The 25,827-nt window shown below is 50.0% G+C and overlaps 1 long non-coding RNA gene across 1 annotated transcript; it reads right to left on the bottom strand.

Annotated features, from left to right (window-relative positions):
• Positions 1-9,050: 9,050 nt before the first annotated feature.
• LOC108408502 (uncharacterized) lies at positions 9,051-24,174 on the bottom strand. Its single transcript, XR_001856016.3, has 3 exons — positions 24,050-24,174; positions 11,639-11,694; positions 9,051-9,905 (listed from the first exon to the last, which is right to left on the bottom strand). It is a non-coding gene; the product is annotated as an uncharacterized lncRNA (long non-coding RNA).
• Positions 24,175-25,827: the final 1,653 nt, after the last annotated feature.

A 25,827-nucleotide genomic window follows, 5' to 3' on the forward strand; every position in this document is an offset into this window, starting at 1 on the left:
TTTCAATATTAAAGCCCTTTACGATCGTCAGCAGCATGAAAGATGCTGCAAATAAAACGGAGCCGCCCGCGCCAACCTCTCCATCTCGCAAGTTTTAATTAACGCTGAGGGGGAGGCGGCTGCCGGGCGGGGTCGGAGCCGGGCCAGGGGCGGATCGCGAGCCTCGGGGATCCGCAGGTCCCGAGCGGGAGCCGCCGCCGCCTCGCCCACCAGGCCTGGCAGACCGCCGCGGAGCTGGAGGGCCCCGACGGCTGCGGAGATGCCAGTGGAGACGGCGAAGGAGGAGGGGTGAGGGCAAGGCTGGAAGGTTTCTGAGCAGCAGACCAGGAAGGAAAAGTCGTGTAACTGAAGGCAAACGGCTTTGTTATTGAAGGGGAGGGGCGTCTGGCCCAAACGCAGAACTCCTCGCCCGAGCCCTCCTTCAGTGTCCTTCCCTCTGCCTCTCGTCCGCCAGCAGCTTCCCCCAAGCGCTGATTCCAGTTCAGTACCCAACATGGTTCTCTACCCACACGCGCTTCTGCGGAGCAGCCTGTGGCCCTTGTTCTGGGGAGGCAGACAAGCTTCCTGTGACCCAGCGGCTCCGATCACCGCCCCGCACGGCTCCTGCTCCGGGATGTCTGCTTTCTCCATCACTCCCTCGGCCTCCCAGGCGGCCCCATCCTCCAGGCGCGCAGAGCAGCGCGCACAGAAGCGCCAGTGTTCTGCCTTGGCAGCGGCCTGACCTGACAGCTTGTGCCTGAGCGGCAGACCCATCCGTCAGGCGGGGAGGATGGAGAGACGTCCGGCTGCCCACTCCGAGGACTCCCCGGGGAGCCACCTCTGGTCTTGGCCCAGACTCCTCTCTTCCTCTCTCTGCACTCGGCAACCCTGCCCCAACTGCCAGCTCTGTATATATGTCTGTCTCGACTCTCCCTCCTCCTCCTCCCCACTTCCAACACACACAGCCTGAAGCCTAAGGCCCAGGAGAACCGCCTCCTCTCATGAGCCACACTTAAAGGTCCTTCTTTATCTACATCCACATGGCAGGGAATAACTCTTTGGCTTAAAAGGATCCAGGGATCTCAGTGGACCACAATCCAAAGCTAAGTCAACCACTTAACACTCAGTGTTTAAACCAAGGACTTTGAGTAAACTCTATAGAGTGCAGGAATTAGAAAAATAAATCAAATAAAAGACATGGTCTTTATTCTGGGTACTTAAAAGGTATTACATATGTCCTGAAATGTTTTGCAGAGATCAAATTCTCTTACTGGGCTAAGGAGTTTGCAAGCACCAAGACGACAAATTCTACATTAAAGCAAAAAGAAAGGCCATCCTCTGCTTTCTTTTTGGTATGTATTTTTTTTCTTCTTGTCAATTTGTTATAATCATCTACCAAGTCTGCTTAAAATAGTACATGCTTATGACTACGGTTAGGAAGACAGAGCTCACACTTAAATAGCCTATACTATCCTAGTTCCTTATAGAATAAATACAAACTGCAATCACTGTTGGGATATAGAGTAATGGGAGAAGGGGGTGAAAATTAAAACATGCTTAGCTTAAACAAGGTAGACTTTCTGGGGAACACTAGATTTGTTGGTATGGTGATATGAATTTGAAAAGACAGTTCCAGATGGGGAAGAGATTCTATCTTTTTATTTTGGGTTGAGGAGCAGATGCGCTTGGCTACACAACACCTCTTTTCTGAGAGTAGAGTAAGATGAAACAGGATGAATTCAGGGGGATCTTTGATAACACCAGAGATTGAAGTAAGTGGGGAAGGGTATGAAAGCACCCCTTCTCTGAAGGAGTCCTCCCACACTTGGGATAGGCTAGGGGACAGATGCCTGGGCTTAGGGACTAGGCCACCACTCTGTGTTGTACCATTAGAAGGTTTGGGTGTGTGGTTGTTGAAGGCAGGAAGGGCCCCACAGCTTCAACCACCAATCCAGACAAAGCTGGGGGAGGAGGGAGAGAGAAACAAAGATTATCACCCTCTACCCAGCTTGTAGGGGGAGAAGTGGAATTCCAATGACTCAAGTCACAGATGTTTATTAAGCACCTACTACATGCCAAGCACTATACAAGGCACTGAGGATCCAGAGATGACCAGGGCGAAGTCCTTGTCAACAAAGTGCCCACTCTCCCCAAAGTGGGGAGACAATTCATTCATTCACAAAAAGTACTGAGCACTTCACTGCAAGCCAGGCAGAGTGGCAGGTGGTGGGATGCAGCTGCAAACAACACAGACTCCCTCCCATCCTCTCGGAGAGGAGTGGTGCAGGGACAGGTACCTAACAGGCAGTTGGAATTCAGGGTGGTGTGTGCTATGAAAGGGAAGGGACAGTTGCCATGGGCAGGAGTGGCATGAAGGACATCTACCCTAGAATGTGAAAGGGGAAGCGAGGATGACATGGAAGGGGCAGCACCAATTCTACCTCAAAGGCTGCAGGGCAGTCTGGGGAGAATGGCGAGGGGAGAGTGCTCTGGGCTGAGTGTGTGTGCATGTTCAGTGGCCTGCCATGACTGGTGGCCAGGTCAGGCCCAGGCTTTAGGCACAGGATGGCACTGACCTGCACTAAAGCAGCTTTTCCGAGGCAGCAGGGAAAGAGGGAAAGCCAGAGCAAGACCCTCACAGAGCCAGACCCCGGGAGGAGGCTATCAGTTCTCCTTATCCTACTGGGAAGCTTCTGCCTCAGGGCTAGGCTATTTGGGAAGGCTGGAGGGCTCCGTGGAGGGTCTTACTCTTCCCACCTCGTCCTCAGTGATAACAGTTTTAAAACAAACCAGATTTTAAATAAAAAGAAATAAGTGATCTGTCTCTCTAGCCAGAGCTGAATACAAACCAGGACAAGAAAGAATTGTCCTCCCCAGAATGTTTCACCTCTCCACTCCTAACTAGCTCCCTACACCAGCCATCCTACCTCCACCCTCCCCCTGAGGCCAGCCTGGAAGGGCAGGCGTGAGGAGCAGAGCAGGAAAGGGCATTCGGGGAAGAAAACAGCCTGGAGAAAGGCCCAGAGGCAAGAGGGCCTGTGGCATCTCCAGTGCAGGGGAGGACCTTGGCACCCAGCTCCAAAAGGGCCAGTCTGTCAGGCTAAGGGAGTGGGGACAAGGAGGAATCCCCAAGGGTTTTATGGTTTAAATTTTGACAAGTTTTCCTACAATACCAGAAATGGAATAATGCCATTCTCTTGTGCCCACTATCCAAACTTAAGATTTTATTAAGCTACTATTGACATTCTGCCAACTGCACTGGAATTTTAAAAATAAAATAAACAGGTCATGACAGCTAAAACTGAAGCTCCTTTTCCCCGCCCCCTCCTCAGTACCATTCTCCTCCCTCCCAGAGGCTCTTCATTGTGAATTTGGGGCAGTTCTTCTGCCTCATGTTTTTATATTTTTGGTACATATATATCTCTAAAATAACAGATTATATTGCTTAATATAATGCTGTCCAACTGTTAAAATTTACAACTTTATTTTTTCACTCTGCAATTTAAGTCTTCAAATTTGTTTTTTGGTAAAGCAATGAGAAAGGCAGATGTGGGTTTGTAAGATCATTCTGGCTACCAAGCAGAGGATTACAAGTTACAGGGAGGACCAAGGGTGGTAAGGTGGGAGAGAGGCTAATAGTTGAGAAAGCAGAATCCATACCAGAGGTCCCTGAAAACAAGCCCATGCTCTTCTTCAGCACCATGAACAGGGCCAGGCTCCCTGAATATGCTCAATAAATATTTGTTGAGAGAGGTTGATGGAGGCAGAGAAATCCAGATGACTCCCAGATTCCCAGCCCAAGGGACTGATGGGATGATGATGCCAGTCTCCCAAATGAGGGCCCCAGAAGAGCTGGATTGCAGGGAAAGATGAATTCAGAAGCCACCTTCTAGGGCCAGAGGAGATAAGACTGAATTGCATGGGAGGGGTGGATTTTAGGGACCAGACCAGACTCCCAGTTCTCAGGATTGAAAGCTGTGAGGATTTGAAGAGACTCAGAGATTGGAGGCGTCTTGCTGGGTACAAAAGGATGGTTGGAAAACAAACCAAATTCAAAATCAGTTTCCTTAGAAGGCCAGGAGGGCAGGGCCCAGCTTCTGCCTTACCCAAACCAGATGCCTTATTGCCTTTTGTGCAATTGGTACCCTCAGTCCATTAGCCAAGGCAGAGGAGGAGGAAGAAGGTATAAGTGATTCTAGAATCGTAAACACCTTGTCAGACGCCCACATTCCCAACTTTGTTCCCACTCCATATTCATCAACAAGATGGACAGGCGAGGTGCTCACAAGTGCTTCCTGCTAGGGACTTATTCTTGACCAAATCCTATCTCTCTATTCAGGGAAGGGTGTGAAATATAACCTGCTTTCCTGTTCTTAAGACCCAGAGTCCTGGCCATCACCTCAAAAGGCTGCCTTCTGTAAACAGCTCCCTCAAAGCCACTGCCACCCCTCCCTTCTTCACCCCAACACCCCCTGCCCCAGGTTCAGCCATCACCTACCCTCTACTGCCAGTTCATGTTTGAACAGTGATCTGTTTATCTTATTCTCCTCTGACACAGTGCATCTCCCTGGAAGCCTTCTGTGTCCCACCTTTCCCCTTGCTCCCAGCACTGGTTTCCTGAACTGAATCTGGCAGCTCACAACATCACATTTGTCTCCGTCCCTCTTTCCAGTCCCTTACCCAAGCCTTCAAGAGCTTGCCTCAGTGTTCTTTGGGTTCTGGACATGGTTAAGTGGCATTTCCCTATGTCATCCCTGGGTTCTGGGGTGGAAATGCCTTTACCACACCCAGAGCCCCTCCCTTGGGAGCACCAGGGGGACACTTTAGTTTTATTTCATCTGGCAGAATAAGGTATTTCCTTCTCTCAGAAATGAAGGTGCCATGGATCTAAGTCACTTGGCATCTTTTGCTAGGAGTACTTGCAATTAATGTTTGTTCTTTATTCAAAGAATTTTAAATATTCAAAAGTCATAGAGTAGGTGTAGGGAAAAATCTCAGAAGGACTGGCAGGTCTGGCCAGCCCTCTTCTTCATGAGCCTGCCATTTGGAGGAGTGGTGGGATCCACTGGAAAGACCCCCTGTCCCTGGATCCAACCCTTAGACTCACCAAAGGACCAACCTCATGATCCTTAAGCCAGGCTGGGACCAGTCCCTTCCCACCCTGAGCTTGGGCAGGCCTCTAATTTTTATCAGAGCAATACACCTAGCAGAATACCACCTCCCTGCACCCCCATACTGAGCAGAGCTTTAAACGGTAAGAGTCACACTATGTAAACTTAAACAGGTAGCAGTCCAACATAGCCCCTGAAGCCAAGTGACTTGTCCAAGCTAACCAAGGTTCTGCCTCCATGGGGAAACTACTGGGACTTTTTTCCTCCTCCTTTTCACCTATTCAGACTATTACATTTCTCTACAATCAACATATATCACTTGTACTATTAAGAAGACAGTAACACTTTAGAAAACCAGGAGCTAGGAGTGCAGCTGTACAGGGCCATGGTGGTGGCTTCTGTGGCAATGGAGCCCTTAGTCAGGTGTGTGTCCTGCGGATGTTCAAGGGCCACACCAGGGCCCTTGGAGAACATGGCAGCTTTGAGTCCTGGGCAGCCCCAAGACTGGGCCAACAGAGGGCACCTGCACAGGCTGAGAGTGGGGTAAAGAAAGGAGGGGTCAGCAAGACCTGGATGGCTGGACTCCTTCTATGGTCATAAAACTTAAAGATCTAAGTGACAGGCAGCCTTTGGGGTTTTCCTTACGAATCCAACCAGTTTTAAATATTCTGCTTTCAACCTTCTATAAAGTGTGATTATTCCCTGGGTTGATGATTAGTGGTTTGGCTGGTAATTATTAAACAGGAAGGAACCTGAAATAAGTTGCCGTAAATTTGAACAAATACTTCATGTTCTTAATGCTAAATCTGAAGGTTAAACAGTGGGAAAGGGGCAAGAACAGTGCTGTTTGTATGTGCTGCTTTTAAAGAGTAACAGTGTCAGAACTCCTGGCTCTTGTCCAGGCTCTGTTGCTGTTATAAGGATTCTCAGACTGTTCTGCCAAAGTTCCTTTGATAGTGAGAGAGGAGAGTGAACTGGGCCCCAGCAGTCTGGGGGCCTAGCTTAAAGGGCCCTCCCTGAAGACCAGCTTCTTTTGGGGCCTTAAGTTTTAGCTTTAAAATTATGTAAACTTGACATTTTATTAGTAGTATATTTTGTTTGTCAGAATAGAAAATGATGCTGTAAACTATTTGCCATCAAAAAAAGTCTCTGTGGTCCTCTGGGAAGTTTCTTATGTATGCCATGACACCACCATGCAGCCACTTGCAATGTAGTGACACTTGCACCCCATGAGAAGTGTGTCACCTGTGGCCCTAGAAGTAAATCCCTTCCAGTTTGACTTTTTAAGTTGTCAAATATCCCTGCCGCTCCCCCAGCTTGTGTCTCTAATGACTACCATTTAGTGAACACTGTGTGACAGTCTCCATGTCAAACACTTTATATGTATGGTCATTTAAATTCTCACAACCACCTAAAATTCAGAGGGGTGAAGTGGCTTCCCTAAGGTCACACAGCTGTCAGGGGCAGAGTGAAGATTCAAACACCAGTCTGTTTGACCAAGGGAGCCCTGGCTGAGTTACCAGGAGCTTCCCTGGGAAGAAGATTTGTGACACACCGCGAAAGAGCATGGGTGTGATATCGGAAGAGTCAGAAGGGCTAAGTTTAGGGCTGGCCATCCCTGACTAGCTATAGCTTCTTGAGGGAGCCCCTTAGCCTCTGGGTCTTCATTTATAAAGTAGGATAAAGAAGGCCAGTGAAAGGGACAATGAGAAAAGGTAAGGCTTAGAGTCAACATCTTAAGTCCCTTCCTTGCTCTATTGCTTACTGTCTGTGTCATCTTAGGCGAGTCACCACATCTCTAAGTCTCTGATCCTCCCTTCCAAAATGTGGAAAATGACACCCACCTCCCAGGGCTGCCATGGGGATTAAACCTAGTAGTATAAACTACCTGGAACAGAGTTGGGCATGTAGTAGTGGCTCAATAAATGCTTCCCTGTAGCAGTAACCCTTATAATAGCAGCATTAGCAGTAGAGCCCATACTGAGAAACTGACTTTTTAAAATGAGTGTGAGAGTCAAACTACAAAGTAAGGCAGTCCCTTAAAAACAAAGAACTGGAGAAGGGTCTCCCTAAAAGCATCCCAAAACAGTTCTGCTGGTTGAAGACCTGGAGTTCCCTTTCATTGAAAAACCTCTAACATAAAGCAAAATCAGAGAAGGAGCCACAGCTCATGGTTTGTTCATTTTTCTTCATGTTCTTCTCCTTATCTCTTCTCCTAGATCCCCAAACCAACCCTTCTCTGACCCACCTCCGCCCCCATCCCCACTGGTGCCCAGTACCCAGAACACATTTCTGAGTCCTTCCTGGAGGAAAGGCACCAAACAGCCCCTGGAAAGGTGGCCTGGAGTGGTGGAGGTGGCCTGGAGAAAGAAAGCCTGGGGCAGGTTGAGTATCTAGGTCCTTCTGCCCCTGCCGGCAAGTTTGGAGGGCAGAGTCAGTCCATCCATGAAGAGAGGCTCTCAGGGTCTCTCCCGGCTTCAGCATTGGCCAAGTCCAACTCTGTGATGTGGCCAGTCAGCTCCAATTCCTCAGTGTGGGCAGGACCTCTATAGACCACCCACAGTGTCTTGGGGACTTGTGTGGTCCCTGCCTTGGCAGCCCCACACAGACATTTTCCAGATTCTCAGTGATGGGGGGGCTCTGAGGAGAGTCCAGACTGAGAACCAAAGTCCTCCTCTCCGTCTGCCTGCTGGGCCCTCATAGTCCAGCCTGCAGGGAATTTTCCAAAGCAGGTGAGGCTTCCAGATCAGCCATAGTGCTGTGGGTGGGATAGGTCCTCCTCTCCCTGGCCTTTTCCCCCTAAGCTGGTGTCCCAGGCACCAGTTTGGAAAGATGGTTATTTATGGTTTATTTTTGACACCAGATCTTCGCTGCCCAAGTTTCATCAATTTGTCACTGTTTTTATTGTCAGCAATTGCCCATAACTGGAGCACATTTAAAATGTCATTGATCTTGGTATTACAGTGTCATAATCTGACAGTAATAGGTGTAGCCAGCACAGGAAGCCCAGGGCCTGAGATTGATGGCGTTCAGCACACCAATTATATTCTGTCCATCTAAGTGATAAAAGAGTACGTAGGAGGCATTCAATAGATAAATTAGATATCACTCCCAATTATGTCCTTTTATTTTATGGAGTCATTTGCTCCCCTTAGAACTTTTTTTTCATTTGGCTTGTAAAGGGGGCATTACTTGACCCCCAAAGATCAGGGCTGTTCCCCTGCTTGTCCCACCTTGGGTTTGACCCTGATATCTCCTTACCTTCTACAAGTCTCTCACCTGGGCTTTCCCTGGAACTCACTTAGGAGCCTTTCCAGTGTGGTGAGTGGGCACAGGGAGGAGGGGGAGATTCCCTGGTATCTGGGGAGGGGTTGAATCAGACCTTTGGGAACAACAATGAGGTCTGATGCTGCATTTCCTTAATGTGACTCTGGCCAGTAAACGAGATCAGAAGAGCTATTCATGGGTTTCCATCCTCCAGTTCCAAACATCAGCAGAGCCTTCAAGTTAGGACAGCTAGTGAACTCCTGTCTGGGGAAGAGGAGAATGGTCGGAAAGCTTTCAGTCCTTAGGAAGGGAATTCATCCACCACCATCACCCACCCCCATCCCCCACTTCCACTGTAGCCTAAGTTGAGGCAATTCAAACTTTTCCTGGGAAGAACTCCCCCATCCCCAAGCCTCCTGCACCCCCATTCTGGTCCAGAGTAGATGCCTTCCTCAGTGGGACTCCTGCCACTGAGGTAGCAGAATGATGCCAGCTTTCCTGGGATGCAGCAGGTTCTCTGCTGAAGAACAAGTACCAAGAGCAGCTCATCTGAGGCAGGGGAATGCCTGGCCAGAAATGAGAGATATGGGGAACAGAGGTACAGTGAGGAGGTCTTTATTTGGGGCTTAATTTATAAGCATCTTAAACTCTGAGGACAGCCTTGACCCGGTCCAGACCCCTGTTCCCCCATCCCCCTGTTCCCCCATCCCCCTATGTCTTCCTGAAGCCAGCAGGACTCACAGAAGAGGCTGAGACAGCAGGTGGTAAACTGTTCCAGGTTCATTTATTGAGCTTTGCAAGAGAAAGTGTCCATGGGCTGGGCTTTCCCCATAGCCTGGTGCCATCTCAACTGTTATAAATAATCCTGAAACTAAGTACCCTATTACACTGAGGGGAAGTTGTTCATATGATGTGAAACCTGAGAATACGAGTCAGGGGAGGAGGGATGATGGGGGACAGGAGAGAGAGAGATGGGGACCCATCACCCCAAGGCTCCTCAAGTATACCTCGGAGCTGCTGATAGATGAATTTCTGAAGGAGCAGATGGCATTTCAAGTGAAATGTTTATAGGAAATGAGTGCGATTTAAACAATGTCTTAGTCGATAAACGCCAGCCAGATAGGGGGAGAGACCAAGGCGAGGGGTGGAGGAATCAAAGGCCTGGAGGCCCCCAGTGTTAAGTAGCTGTCTGGAGCTCTGCTCAAACAAACACACGAGCTTCGGTCTTAACATGTCTTTAAGAGCTGGTTGTGATTTCCTTGAGGGCGGCTCAGATTGAGACTAGAGTACAGCCCCCGGCTGAGCACCTTCAATAACCGTCCATCAAGTCCTCTTTAGAGACAGCAGCCTCCTCCCCTCGGCTCAGGGAGCCTGCGACTGGGGAGGGCCAACAGGCTGCCCTGCTTGTCAGCCTGTAACTAGGCAACTTTGAACCTCTCTGCTCTTTGCACGGGCCCTATTCTGGATGCTGAGGCAGAGCCTGGGGACAGGAATTGAGCCCCACTCTCACAGAGCTCTAAGTCTTCAAGGAAAGGGAAAACACACAACCTAGAACAAAAGAGAGAGAGAGAATGAAGAGAGCAAAAGAATGGGAGCCAGGTAAGAGAAAACTGTCACCAAATCCAGAATCTGGGCCCTTCTCCCATGTCCACTGCTGCCACCCGGTCCAAGCCACCCACCTCTCACTTGGCTTAATGCAATAACCTTTCAGCAAGTCTCCCTGCATCTTCCCTTGCCCCACTGCAAACTACTCTCAATAAAGGCAAAAGGACTGTTTAAAACTTAAGTCCAATCATGTCTTTCCACCCCATTTAATTCAGAATAAAAATAAAAATCCTTAAGACAGCTTACAAGGTCCTACATCATCTGGCCCCTCATAATCTCTCTGATGTCATTCTTTCCCACCCGTCTCTTTGCTCACCCCACTCCAGCCACACCGGCCTCCAGGTTCTACAAACTTGCCAGATTGTGCCTGCCCCAGAGCCTTTGTATCAGCTGTTCCCTGTGCTTGCAATACTCTTGCCCAAGGTATCTGTGGGGCTTATTTACCCCCTCACCTCTAAGTGTTTGTTCAAATACTGTATTCTCAATGAGGCCTCTTGGACCGCCATATTTAAAATTGCAGATTTCCCTTACATCCTGATCCCTCTTTCTCTGATCTGTTTTTTCTGTAACCCTTATTACCTCCCAATACACAATATTTCTTTAATAATGTATTGTTTATTATCTGTCTCTCCCTGCCAAAATGTAAACCCCATATGGAAAGGGATCTTTCTCTGTTTTGTTCACTAGAGCATCCCAAGAGCCTGGAATAACGCTTAATAACAATTGCTGAATGAGCAAACACAAAGGATGGGATTAACCAGGGCAGTCTGGAGGGCAAGACAGAGGGATGTTACCCCAGACTTGGGGTTAACTTGTGTTTTATTCACTGCAGGCCATGATGATGACCTGCACATCAAGATGATGGGAACAAACCTGGGCAAAGGCATCACGCAAAGTGGGGACATTCTGCTGCCAAAGGGACTAGCCTGCATTTATCACCTGAAGCTGGTAGAGGACTTGGCTTTAAGGTAGGATTTCATTATCTCCATGACCAAAGTGTACTTTGGTATAAGGATACCAAAGGGATGTGCTGGGCACGAATGAAGTGGTTGGAGGTGAGGGGGACTAGGGGGCTGGTTGAGTATGTACCTTGGAGGAGGGAACTGAGTCATCATCTCAAAAAGGATGTCCCATCTCCACAGAAGGCAGAATAAAAAGCCATGGGCTGCATGTAAAGGAGAAGGAATTGGAGCTAGACATCAAACAAGATGTCTCAACAGTATAACAGGTATGCTAGAGGAAAGCACGGAGACTTGTGCTCTGGAGAACCTGAGCTGGACCCAAATGGGTGACGCCTCAGCCAGGTGAACAGTGAGGGCCCTGTGGGTCTGGGAGGCCCTTGGATGGCAGGGCAGGGGACAAGAGCTCTGGTGAAGGTTTCTGCCTCTGCCTGGCTCTGGACCCCACCTCCTCAGCTGCAAGTCTCCTGCGTCGTGCCAGGGCAGGAGGGGAAATGGAGCATTTGGGACTCCAAGGCCCTACCCAGTCCAGCTGTGTCCCTTTACTGCCTCTCCTCAAAACCTCAGTGCTCAGCTTGGCTTTGTGGCGCCTTCAGGATAGAAACCAGGAGAAGCAGAAAATAGTTTGGAGAGTTACACAGGACAGTGACGACTGTGGTTATAATGCAGAGAGGCCCTGGGTGGCCTGGTGGTCCTGAGGAGGAGAGGGAGACTTACTTGTCACTGTATAACTTTTGCTGCCTTTTGAGTTTTCAACCATGTACATGTATTTCCTATTTGAAAAAAAAAAGATTAAAACCAGATGAGAACAATACTAACGACAAAGAACAGATCCAGGGAAATGGGAATTTGATGCCTACAGTTGCTATGCTGAGGAGAGTGACCTGGCCCTTCTGGCCTACGTGTGTGCTGCTCCTCATCTGGTATCTCCATTCTCTAGAGGTTCAGAGAGGGGTGTGGATGGTCTGATATCACACAGCATTTAGGGGCCAGCAAAGGTCTGGGGTCAGGTGTCCAGATTCTTAGTGTCAGCTTTCTCTCTAGGTCTTCAGTGGCCTGTTCTCCCCCTGACCTCTCCCAATTATTTGCAGGGCTGCATATATGCTCCAAATCAACCTTTAAAGAGATATTTAAAAATGTGCATGGCCCTAAATGCCATCTTCCTCAGAGAAGCATCTCTTTATGGAGCTCTCCTTCATCCCCCCAGTGTGGTGTCTGATAGTTTATTTCCTCCTCTCCACCACCCTCAACCACCAAAGTGGCTGTCCACTGCAATTTGGCCCTGCCCCTGACAAGACATGTGACCTTGAGCAAGTCATTTAACCTTTCTGTGCCTCTGTTTTCTTCATCTCTAATAGAGGATCATGACCTTCCTCCCACGGCTCTTCATTCATCTACTTGTACCACAGGCATGTATTCTGTGCCAGGCGCTGAATCCAGCACTGAGGATCACACGAGACAATGTATGTGGAGCCAGTACCGAGACACAGAGTTATTGCAAAGCCTCCTTCCTTGGATGCTTTTCAGGGCCGGGTGCTCCAAGCACCTCCTCTAGCATGGCCATGGAGGGATTGGTTCAGTCTACTTGCAACCTCTCAGCTTCCAGCACTGCTCCCAGGGTGAGGCTGCCACCCTCCTCTGGATAAAGTATCAGGGGCTGCAGAAATAGCCTCTTTCCCAGGCTTTTCCACTTGACTAGATTCCAAGGGCATCACTCTGCCTGCAAAAAGGAATAATGCTGAAATTCATTTGTAGGTTTTTAGTCTGGAACTTTAGGAGGGTCCACTTGTCTGGTCCCTGAGAATCTGCTTGTGTCCTGCTCTGCTCATTTCTTTCCTTTCCTGAGTCTCACACCTTTCTGGGGACTGGCACAAGGGCTACAAGTCTGGGGTTGTAATCTCTCTCATATTTGCCACCCTCTAAATGGAACCTGCAGTGTGGAGGAAAGATGGCCCCTTCTTTAAACCAACAACCACAGTCTCAGAGCATGTAGGAGCTTGTTTCAGATGGAGGAGTAAGTTTCCAGAGCTCCTGGCAGGAGGTTGTCCCCACTGCCCTGGCTGGCCACTGAGGACTGGGTGTCAACGGGAGAGAGGGGTGTTTATAGGAAAGATGCACTGCTTCAGCCCTGACCATCACAAAATCCCAGGTTAAGTCAAAGTCATTATGATGGACCATGGGGAAGGAGGGATCAAGTTTAGACACAAGGAGGCACTTTCTTACTGTAAGGAAATGGGTTTACGGAAAGAGGTTGTGGAAAGAGGTGGAAAGAGGTTGTGGAAAGAGGTTGTGGAAAGAGGTGATGGAGCCACTCAGACACAGTTCTTCCCAAGGCAGTAGGAAGGATGAGATGATCTAGGGGTTGCAAAGGATTCAGGGGTTCTATGCTGTTGCAGAGCTGGCAGACACCAGAGAGGAAGCCAGGGAGATGTCAGTTTATTCATGTCTAGAGCACCAACCCCATGTACAGGGATCAAGTTCTCTGGAATCCCCAAGATGCCCAGCACAAAGCCTCACAACAGGGCAGACTGGAGAATGCAACTGAAGAGGACAAGTCTTCAACTCTTCAGACTGGAAAATGGTGCCAACTCTACTCTCAGAAGACAAGTGGTTTAGAGCTCCAGAAAAATATATGGTTCTGGACTGTGGGGCCGCAAGCACTTACCTGTGTGCAACCCTCAGCCTTGTGTGCTGTCGCTTGCTTTGATCTCACCTCAGTGTGTGGGCTGTGCCCACTCCAGGGACAAGATGAGCGGGGAATAGGGACCTTGCTTTCAGACCTAGCTTGTTGGCTGTGCAGGCAGGACAAGTTGGTCAAATTCTCCAGCACCTGTCTCTCTCGGGAGTCTGGTGGAAAGCGATGTCAGGGGTCCTTCCACACCCCCCGAGGAAATAAGCAGAACAGCAGAGGGCAAGGGGAGATGAGTGGACAGCGGTTGGGTTCAAGGAGCCCTGCCTGGTGGGGGTGAGGGAGCTCCTCTGGGTGCTCAGACCCTCCACCCTCCTGAGGAAAGGGTGCAGCTTTTGGAGGGCAGGAACTGATCCTACATCATTTCAGCAGACCAGTGCCCAGAATGCATGGGTAGATGAGTCTGCGGGCCAGGAGCTAGCACCGCCAGCAGCTGGAGTGGGTCTTTGGATAAGGTCCTCCCTCTCTGGGCCTCAGATTTTTTTTTTTTCATGTCACATGAGGGTTTGCAGTAGATTATCTCTAAGATCACCCCCTCCCCCATTTCCCTGTTCTCACATCTGTTCCTTCCAGTCTCTCTCCCTGTACATTTTCTGTTCTCCCCCTTTCTATCCTTCTCCCCACTTACCCCGTATTCTCTGCGCTCCCCTTCTCAGCCTCTCCCCTTCCCAGCCAACTTTCTCCCGTCTTCCCTTTACAGGTGTCCCTCTGCCCGGCTCCCTCCGCGTTCCCGCCCCGCCCTTGCTCTCCTCTCACCTGGTCTAGCGCCCCCTCGAGCGACAGTTAACGCCAGAGCCGAGAGGTGGCAAAAAGGGCAGGTCCTGAGCGGGGCCCCATCGGGGGCCCCGCAGCCCCGGCCCCGCTCCGCAGCGCCGCCGGCCCGCCCCTCTCCCAGCAGCCGGTGCCTCCGCGCGCCCTCGCCCCGCGCTAATGCGATCTGGAGAGACCCGGGCGGGCGGCGGGCAGTCTGGGCCAAGTGTCCCGGGCGGCGCTGATGGATGGTCCCCTGACAGTAATCGCAGAATGAGGACGCGCTGGCGACGCTTTCGCCTGAGGCCCCGCTGTTCAGTAAGCCTGGGAGTCAGTCCCTCCATAGCGCCCGCCTCCTAGGCTCTGACCCCAACCCACTCGGCCTTGGGGAGGCCTGAGGGCTCCAGGTGAGGGCTGAGGGGCGCCTCCCCTGACCCTCAAGACCCTGCTTTCTGTTTTAGAATCGTCCTTCGGTCCTACATTGCATCTGTGCTTCTGAACAAGTCATTCATCTCCTTGCACCTCAGTTTCCCCTTCTATATAATGGTAAATAATGGTCTTTCTAAGCCTGGACGAGAGTGTGAAAAACAAAGGAGAAAATACCAAGGAAAATTACCACTCTCCCTTAAGTAGAAATCGATTTTTACTTTTAGTTCACGGTGCTTAGAAGAGCCTGGACTAATGCAAGCAGCAGAAGGATAGCTGAGTGGATATCCACACACAGAATATGTTTTACAGGTACATGTGTCATAATGTTTTGAGCTGTAAAATAAATACATCTGAACGTAAAAGCTGGCCATATCAGTGTTGCTTAGATGCCTTTAAAGAGAAATACGTAGGCGCAGGTATTTCTCCCAGGAGATGACAGCCTCAAGCAGGACTCTCTCCACTCTGCTGAAGCCCACATTCCCAGCTAAGTTCCCTTCCCCATCCAGTCTTGGGATTCCCTTCAATGCACAGCAAGGCTGACTATGGGCTGTGAGGAGAAGGTCCCTCTTGGGGAACTGTTCTGGACAATTTCCCAACTGCTCACCCACTTCCAGGTGACAGAGGATCTAAGACTCCTCTAGCCCTCCCTCTCCAGGGGACCCCCTTTGGGCATGGGTCCTCCAAAGGGTGGCGGCAAGGGTAATTTGGCCAATTACAATTCTGAGAGCACACCCAGACGCCTCCTCACTCCCTTTTAACCTTTCCCTCTTGTCAGAGGCCAAATTGAGTTAGTCTCGAGTTTTGATTTAATTCCTGAAATGGAGTCATAATCTGTTTAGTGTCCTTTTTCCCAACTCCTGGGTACTGAAGTGTGTGTAGGGGGAAGGGGGAGTTAATGAGTGCAGCTCTGTGGCCTTATACACACTTAACCTCCAAACAACACCAAAGAGCAGGAGACACCATGGCCCTGAGTTCCGCTGGTGGCATCACGGTGATGGTGATGATGGTGATGATGAAGCTGGCAACTGCTATCTGCTGGGGCACCGACCATGTGCCAGTACTGAGCCCGACCCTGTACATGCATTTCTCACTTCATTCTCACAATGACTTTCCAGGTAGGTACCATTATATTCCCAATTTACAGAGGAAGAAACTGATCTTCAGAGAGGTGAAGTAGCTGATGCCATATCCTACAGCTCTTCAGAAATGGCAGAGCCCAAATGTGCAACAGTCAGTACTATGCAGCCTATACTTCTGCTATGTGACCCTGGGCAAGATACTTAACCTCTATCCGCACCAGTTCCTTCATTTGCATAACACAGATAATAAATAGGGATATTAATATGCCCCCTTCTTAACAAGATTATTATATTGACTAAGTGAGGTAAGGTATTCACCATATTCACATTAAGCAGCCAATGGTTTATGTGCTGTAAACACTGGGATGCAGTTGGGCAAGGGAAGGGATGCAATGCAATGGGATGGCTATTCATGATAAAGTGTTCCTGTTGATAATAGTAGTTACATATTGGAGAGCCTACTGGGCACAGGCAATCCTACAAGGAAAAGATTGCTGTGCCTGTTTTACAGATGAAGAAACTGAGTCAGATCAAGTCAGTAAATTGCCTAAAGCCAACCAGTAAATAAATGGCATAACAGAGCTTCTATTCAAACCCTGGGCCCTTGGACTCCAAAGCCTGCTGCTCTCAGTGACCCCAGGCTCACTGGAGACTGGCCTCTCCTGGAGGAGGTTAGGGCTGAAGCCAACAAGCCGAAGTCCCATCCTCTACAACCTGGGACCCAGTTTTCTCCAGGTGAGCAATGTTTCCTTAAAGAAATAGGAGGAAAGTAAATAAAGAAGCAGCTGAAACAGTCTCTACCTCCCCCAAAGCCAATATGGAGCCTCCCTCCCCTCCCTCTCCTCACTCCCCTGTTCCCTCTGTGCTCAAGTTTGTGGCCATTAAATAGAAGAGGAGTAAGTTTGAACTAGGCATGAAATATTTATCAGTTAATTACAATATGCAGATTCTGTTCCTGGGGGTGATTTATCTTTTTCGAAATATAGGAAAAGATCCTGGAAACTTGTATCCTAATTGCTTGGCCTATTATTGTAGCAACCAGGTAGAAACTCCATTTACTATGTAACTACAAATTTTCCCGCTAGCTGCCTCTGCCTTTGTCACTGGTGGTCGGGGGACTATAGGCTTTTCTGATGAGAAAGGGGCCTCCAAGAGGTCAATATTTCCATTTGCCTGTTTCCTCTTGGGGTGGCCCCTTTCTAAATCCTAATAGCTGTAGGAAAGAAAAAAGGATTAGAGTCTCTGAAATTCTGAGATCTCAAGAGAAGCCAATCCTACATGACATCTTCTCCCACCGAAGCAGCGTGGCCACGGAGGGGTGCCCCTTGTTGAGAAGCGCTCGTCTGAGGCTCTCGCTCTCCCTGCTCTTTGCTGCACACAGGAGAAGGGCAAAGTGGCAGCCTCCTCTCACCTCTTCTGTCACCTCCTAGGCCCACACCTCAACCCTTGGCTGTAGATTTAGCATCATCTGAGGAGCTTTAAAAAATCCGGATGCCTGAGCACTACTCCAGACCAACCAAATTAGAATCTCTGGAGCATCAGTACATCTTCAAGCTCCCCAGGGGGTTCCAGGGTACAGCAAATGATGAGAATCTCTAGGGCTACTAAAAGAGGGTGGCTGGCAGGCAGAGGAGCCCTGTTTGTCTGCAGGACGATGTAATTTTTATCCCTCCCTTTCAGGTGCTGGATGAGGCAACTCCTTTACTTTTACTGGAATCTGAAGAGCATCCTTTTCTCTCCTCACAAGAAGCTTCTAATATTAATAACTACCATTTATCAAGCCCCTGCTGAATGCTTGGATCTATGCAAATAAAATTTAATCTGTCTACATACCAACTCTATAAGGTCAGTGAGTGTGTCCATTTTATGGATGGCTCAGAGAAGGTAAATAATTTGCCTAAGATTCTTCAACTCGCAAGGGACAGAGGCTGGGATTTGAATCCCAAACCCATGCCTTTAACCACAGTATTACACTGCCCCTTGGGTTCTTGATGGAAAGGAAGGGCTTCCAAGCTAGCATCTGAAGGGCCTCAGGACATCCTGAGGAGGGGAAGGGAAAGAGGATCAAGGCAAAGTGTAGAAAGGGGCTCCCCATGGATGGGCCATGGAGGAAAGAGTGGTGGTAAGTGGAGGAGACTGGAGAGGGTGTATGGGGATGAGCCGATGAGCCAAGGCCCTGGAACAGGGTGTGGTGAGGGAGGGGGCAGTGGCCGTGGAGAAGGCTGGGGAACAGGGTCCAGGGGTGGGAGCTGGCAGCCAGGACATAGGAGTGGGGAGTAGTGCCCACCGTGGACTGGGTAGCTGGAGGGGGGACCCTGTGTCGGGGGAGGGGCCTTTATGAGGCACACAGCAGTGAGGCATGCCTGCCATGAACACTAAGGGCAAGAAGAAGAGAAAGGGCCTGAGAGGGCTGGGGGATGTTTAGCTGCTGGGGTGATTAATGGGGGTGAACGGAGGGTGAAACACAAACTCTTCGAGCAGAGATGGTGGGGAATGGCTGTCCAAGAACAACAGTGCACTGTTTCATCAGGAGAGCCAATGTCCAGAGGAGGAGGAGGGAGGACGCCAAGCTTGGTTGCTCCTTCCCTTGTTTCCCAAGGCCTCTTTATTTGCCATCAAACAGTAAATTAAAATATACTCGCCAGCTCCAGGGGACTCTCTGGATGGGCTTCCTACCTGCCTCCTGGCTTGGGGGAGACCCAGGGACACTGGGGTGACTTGGAGAAAGAGCAAATGAGGTTTGGGACAGCAGTTGAGATGATTCCATGGAGCTCTCCACTGGGGCATGAAGTGGTGATGTGCTGGCTGGGCCACTGGCTTCCCTCTTGACCGGGCAGGACTGAGAGAGGCATGGGGATTGAATCCCTGAATGTCCTATGGAAGGTGGTGGTGGTCTTAGAGTGAAGTTCTTAGAGCAACCCCAGCCTCAGGGAAGCAAGGAGGTCTTCTTGAGAGAAAGTTGGGGGAAGGAGGTCCTGGTGTCCAGGTGTTGAGCTGGATTTGAGGAGATTTGAACCCCCTCTCTCATTTCCTACTGCTGCTCTCTCTAAGTGCAGCTGGGGGAACTGCCTCGACTTTCCCATCAGCATTTTCAGAAGGCAAGAAAGGAAGAGAGAATGAAGACAACTGTCTCAGTGCAAGGGGAGGTGAGATGCAGGGAGGGATTTACATGGAAGTGATCTCACAGGACACAGTTTGCCCTGCTCTAGTCTGTTACAGATGTGAAACAACTGGTGGATACTGCTTTCTCCACCTCCAACCATCTGAGAATCTGGTGTATCTTTTGAAGCCTTTGACTCATACAGGGGAGTGGGTAGGAAGGGAGGGAGGTCAGGAATAAGAGCCGGGTGTGCATATTCAGGGATCCCCAGAAGGCTGAGGGATACCAGCCCCTCCTTATGGCAAGGGAGGCAGAATACCCATCTCTGATCTAGGATCACTTGGGTATTGGTCCTGGGAGTCCTTTTCTCAGGCCTTAATTCTCAGGCCTGTCTCAGCACAGAGCTTGGCCAAGCTGCACCCCTTGGTGGGTTTTTACTCCTTTTCCCCACTCGGCTTTCTAGGAACCAAGCCTACAAAGTACTTTGAAAGCTGAAATTAGTGGGAGGTGGTTTACTGAGTGCAAAGACTCTATGAGGTGCAATATAATTTGGTAATGAGGCAACCATTCTGCATAGGGGTTGAGTTCAAGGGCTGCCTTCCAGAGCAGCCGGCCTCAGTTTGCATGTTCCGAGGGCCGGGGCTAACAGACATGCCCTGTGCCTCACAGAGGAGAAGGAAATAAATGAGCCCACTGGAAAGCAATGGTCACAATCAAGTCTTAATTATGAATTAATAATTCATAATTATTCCAGACTTGCAGATACGCACAAGTTCGCTGAAATTATTTCCCAGGGAGGAGCACAGTCAGAGGGGGTGGGAAGGGGACTTCATTGCAGCCATTATTTCTGGAGGCCCTTAAGTCTATTCCTCTGCTTCCTAGCCGGAACCTGGAAGAGATTCATTAGCTTCCTTTGCTAATAATTCCTCCTAACAGCACTCCCCCACTCCTCCCAAATGCCCCAAAGCTTCTAAACACAGCGCCCCACGGCCTCTCTGTTCTTCCTGAGGCCAGAGGGCCATCCCTGCACAGTGACCTCAGAGCCTGGACTCTGGATTTCTGGGGTCTCTGTTCCCCACTACTTGTTCTGCTGTTTACATATGGCATGCACTGCAGGAGGAGCTGCAACTGGGTTGCCAGGGAGGTGTGGCCATCAGCTCTTCTCCCTTACCCTCCTCCCTTCTTATAGGGTTTGCCCACATATTGTGGAGGGAGGCCTCTCCAGGCTGGAAAAGAAACAGGGAGAATCCTCTAGTGTGGATGCTGCTGGTTCCAGGAGGCTTGAGGGGCTGACTCTGACCTCCTGAGGAGACACCTAGCATCAATAAATGGTGATGGGGCTTAACATGGCTGGGGGGGCATGCCCAACACCAGACCCAGCTCTCTGCTGCTCCCCCACTCCCAACACCCATATTCCCAAATCCCCACTTCTGGTGATTTAAAAATATCTCTAAGGACCCTCTTTGAGACCCTCACAGCTCCAGGGGAGCTCCTCTGTCTCAGGGAATCTGAAAAAAAGAGAGGAGATTCTTGTTCTTCCAAATACTCAATGCTGTAGACCACACCTTGGGGCCTTATCTGCTGGCCATTGGGAGATCCTTAACCACAATCTCTACTGTGGAACCACCTTGTTCAAAATGCTAGAAGGAAGATGGAGCAAGATGATCATGGGCCAAGGGGATGAGCATTAAAAGGATTTCAGATCCCAGTTCTACAGCTTCCCCATCAGCCGTGTTTATTTGCATCAAATATGCATGTCAGGCTACATCTATAGGATGAAGAGAGTTGGAACTGGGGCCTTAAAGCACCCTTTCCCAAATCTATGGTACAAGGGTGCACTTGAAAAGCTCCTATTGGGTGAGGTGGATGGTCAGCCAAACACACCAGATGGGCACCTACTGCCATGGCCCCAAACATCTGCCCTTCACTTGGCGCTCTCTCTTTCCTGGCCCCACTTTTGGTCTCAAGCAGAGGATCAGTTAGGTGTAATCCAAATTATGCAGATAATTAACTGTGGAAGCAGGAGTTGTGTTTTTTAAAATGCCATTCCTTGGGCCTCCACAGATAAGATCTATAAATCCTCTCCTTAGCAACTCCCATTCTCTACCCACCTTCCCAACATACACTCCCAAATCCTAGCTACAAAAATCTTAAATGCAGGGGGGCAAACTTTCCTGATCTGCCATTTTTCCCCACCTGCATCCCCTGTTCCCTTCCCACCACCACCACCAATTTTTTTTTCTCCTGAGCCTCCGTTCTTTGCTTCTTAAAAAGAAAAAAAAAAAACGAAGAAGAAGGAATTTTCAATAGTCCCACTTGTCAAGCGAAGACCATCTTTTAACCTTCAACAGCAGCGAAAGCCGTGTGAACTCTCGGTGAACCAAGATTGAAGTCATAAATCACGCGTACAAAGGCGGCTGCGGAGGCTGGCGCGGGCTGCTGCACCTTTAACGCTTTCTGGGGCTGACAGGCGGCGGCCCAGCTAAAGTTCACAGCGCCCGGGGAGGCCCGCCCCGCTCCCCTCCCCCAGTCCCGGCCTGGCCCGGCCCGGCCGCCGCGCGCCCGCCGCAGCCGCGCTCGGGAGGCCCCTTGGCTGCTCTCGCGAAGGGAAGGGGTGGGGGTTGGTTCTCTCCCGCTCGGTCCGGGCTGTTTCTTCCCTGTGTGTCGTCGTCGTCGTTTCCCCCACCCGTCTGCTTGCAGTATTTAAATAGGCAACTAGATCTGCCCGGACAGAATAATTTAGCTTGTTTTGTCATTGGCATTTTCTAGGACCCCAAGAGCTGGACCATCCACTCCCCGTCCTCCCTCCAGAACTGGCGTCCTTCGTCTCTTGTATATATAGGCCCAATAGTACAGATCCGTGGGGTTCCAGTAGAATCTGAGTCATTGGAACCAGGAACACCTGGCTGGAACATGTCATATAATTTGAAAGGATTTTCTTTTTCAAAATATTTTATTTTTAAGAGTGCTAGAATCAGTCAGGCTCCTCGACTTGGGTGGACAAGCCAGCTGGAGTGAGGAGAAGGAAAACCTTCAAGCAAGGCCCAGCTCTCAGGCCCTTGTGGAGATCTCCAGGCTTCCCGCATCCCTGCCGGATCGCTTCCTTTCCATGGCCTCTCGGCCTCTTCCTCCTCCGATCGTTTTTTCCTCCCCCCCACCGTCTTCTCTTCGGTCTAATTAAAGTTCAGCGACTCCACTTGCCATCCTTCTCGGAAAGCGGAAACCAGACGGCCCAGAGGCCACCGGCCAGAGGCCCAGTACAATCCCGTGCTGCCGCCGGCTGGGCCTCCCCTCGCCCGCCTCCCTCGGCCAGCCCCGGCCTCCTGGATCGGTCCCCTGACCGTCCACCGCAGGTGTGCAGCCGCCGGCCTGGGGGATTTGAACGGCCGGGACTGGGATAGGAGTGTCCTGTCTTCCCCTAGACTCTCACGCTGGCTCCCTAAAGTTTGGAGGGTGGGTACACCTCGACTCAGGCAACCCGCTCCCCCAAATCCACGGCTGACTGATCTGATATGACAGAAGTCTGAGATGGATTTGTTATATGTTAATTCACAATGCCCTTTCCTCCAGAATTTAACTATAAGTTAATACACACCGGAAACCACGCGCATACACGCTCGTTAATGGGCTTAGGTATTAGCGAGTCCTAACGATGCATACAAATGTGCTCTGCGCTCTGTAGGCCCCTCAAGATTTATGGGCCTTGAGCTCTCTGAAGCTGTAAACAAGGAGAAAAAAAAATAAAAAGAGAGCGGGAGGCTGGGGGAAAGAGACAGAGGCCTGACTCACCCCTCCAGGTTGTGGGAGAGAAGGGCTCTTTGCAAGTGGGTTCTATGTCTTTTCCTTTCCTTACAGGCTCGGGGTGCGTGTGGGGTTGGCGTGGTCTGGGGTGGTGTCTGCCCTGAATGCTGGTGTGCGTGGGCAGGGTGCTGTTTGTGGGCTGGGGTAGGAGGAGGCCTGCCTGTTGTGAATTGCTGTGCAGGGGCCTGAATGTAGCAGGCATTTGTGGGCATATATCTGTGAGTGTGTGCACACCGTGCTAGGTGTGTGTGTGTGCAGCACGTGGGACAAGCAGGCCTCCCTCTGGGCCCAGCTGCTGTCCCCTGAACCCTATGAGCAAATCTCTAACAACAATCATAATAACAATAAATAATAAATAACAATGAAAACAGTAGTTAACAGTCTCTCCCTAGCAGGATAACAATAAAATGACAGAGATATTTTGAGGAGGGGACAGGGGAAGGAGACTTGATCACAGCTTCTGAAGGGAAGACAAGAAAGGAAGGAAGTTAGTTTCTTCGCCTGCCCTTGGGGGGCTGGGTTTGGGAACCCCCTCCCCCGACGTGGTCCTCAGGACGGAGGAGGAGAGAGCCAGGAGGCCGCTCTTTCCTGCTTTTTTCTGACTTTTGCTTTGTGCGACCGGAGAGGGACCCCCACTTATGGGGGTGGTTAGTGTCTTTGGGGACTCCCCGTATCGCCTGTTTTAAAAAAGGGGTCAAGCGCGCGGGATCAGGCCGAGGGGCAGGAATGGATGAGCCGGGATCCAGGCCGGTGGACTGGCGGCCGCGCTGCGGGGAAAAGGCGCCGCGGGGCAGGGACGCAAGCAGGGAAATGTGTATGGCCGCCCGGCAGAAGGGAGAGCGAGGCCGGGGTTTCCGGCAGGCCCGGGAAAGTTCCCCTCCTAGGATCTTTTTAGAAAAGAGAGGAGAGGGAGGGAAGGGTTGAGTTGGGTTGAATATTCCTTCGCGTGCTTGAAGCGGATTTCTATAAAGAAGAAAAGATACGGTCCCGGATCCTACCACGACCGCTTCACCTCGCCAGGTACAATTTTCTGATAATTTTATTTGTTTGGGGGAGAGGGAGTCAGAGGTGTAGAGAGACGACGCTCGCGGGAGACGAAGCCGTCCCACAGTTTCGGATCTAACGAAATCCCCTCCCTTTACAAACAATTGCTTACACACACATACAAAAAGGAAATATAAAAACACGAATTAGCCAACTTCTAAAAGAGAAAGAAAAGAAAGGGAGAAATTACCATAACAAATGAGCGTGAGAACTTTTAAAAGATTTAAGTCACAAACCTTTTCAGAGGTTTGGATTCTTTTTCAACAGCCGGTGACCCATCTGGTCGGAAAAGAGACGGAGCGCTACACTCGGCACTGAGTCACTGCTTTCAGACCAGTGCACGCACAGGGATTCGGATCAGAAACCGCTCGTCCTTGCCTTTGAAAACCACAAGGGTGGAGGACACTGCGATAGCCAATCGGACGCAATCACAGTAAAATAAAATGGATTGGAGAGCCGAGTGCAGGGCGAGCCGAGAGGACCCAGGTCTTGGGTTCCAGGCGAGGCAGCTGCCCCCGGGCGCTGGGCGATGCGGCGCCTGGGCTGTCCTCCGTCGGTCTCGGCCTCCCCAGCCTGGCCCTGTCCTCTCCAGCCTCCGCGGCCCCCCTAGCCTCTCGGCTCGGAGGCCCTGTTGAGGATTCCCTGGTGTGAGGATTTGGAACCTAAGAGGGGCAAAGTGACTCAAGGCAGATTCTCCTTCATTTTCTCCCCCAGGCCTCTCCGTTTCCCGAGCTCCCAGGCACCAGGAGACGCGCGGAGGGGCTTCTGGGCTGCCCCCCACCCACTCCTGCATGGTTTCCCGAAGTCCAGCGACCTTCAGCCATCCATGGTTGGGGGAAGTATCAGTGCCCAGACACCTCTGCACCCGGTCTTTTGGTCTTTTGTGACCGTGCTCACTTCAGGAATATCTTACAAAGGGGAGGAGGAAGAAAGGCCGGCTTAGAGCCTTTACCTCTAGTTCTGCTGATGCGTTCCCGTCTGGAGAGTTTATTTATAACTCCCACTATAACTCTCTCTGTTTGGAGGCACTGGTGGCTCTATTGACAGACTGATGTCTAGAAAATATTGCCCTATCTCTAACCATACCTAAGTGTGCTGTGGTTGTATTTACAGATTTATGCCTGAGGAAAATATAATTATTTCCATTGTATCTGTGCATATACAATAGTTATAGGAGCAGATTTATTTATGGGAAAATATATGACTCTCTGATAGTCATCCAGCTTTATGGACATTTGATATCCTGACAGATTTATATCTCCGAGCAGTTATATAGATAAATGTATATCGTTGGAATTATGTATCAGGAGATATAAACTTATTGATTGTGATATAGAGTAGTTAGAGCATTCACTTACAGCCATATATGGCTATGGAGATATTTCTATATTATTATCACTATATATAGGCATATCTATTTATAACTATAGTTATAAAAATACACATAAGTAATTATAGTCCTATATGTATATGCTGCTATCTCTTTCTAGAGTTATAGACACTTGTGAATATAACTCTGTAGAGATAGCTGTATGTATATAAGGGTGTAATTATCTTCTGATGTGTTTGTATTGGGGCTTAGGCCACTCTGTCTCTGTACACAGACATATTTATACATAGGGGCTGAGAGACTTGTTCACCGAAATATTTGCAGAGAGCCTATATCTGGCCATCTGGGAAACCAACTTTACTCATGCAGGGATGGAGATACAAAAGGGTAAATGGCGCATAGGGAGCCTCAAGGAAGGGAGGCAAACAGAGGGTGACTGGGGCTTGCAGGGACAGCTGGAGAGGGAGGGAAGGGGTACACATCCAGCACCCTGAAGTGCAGAATTGTTTTTGTAAGGGGCTGGTACAGATGGTGGGAGGGGAGGAAGTGAACAGTCCTACAACCTAGAGATACTGTCCACCCAGGGAGCAGGCCTTCAGTTTGGCTTTTGGTGCACTAAGGGTCAGCAGCCACCAAGCCCCTTCTGCATTCCTAGCGCAATTCTCTTGAACCCTAATTTTGGAA

This window comes from Manis javanica, chromosome 10 (genome assembly GCF_040802235.1).
Source record: "Manis javanica isolate MJ-LG chromosome 10, MJ_LKY, whole genome shotgun sequence".
Lineage (NCBI taxonomy): Eukaryota > Metazoa > Chordata > Mammalia > Pholidota > Manidae > Manis > Manis javanica.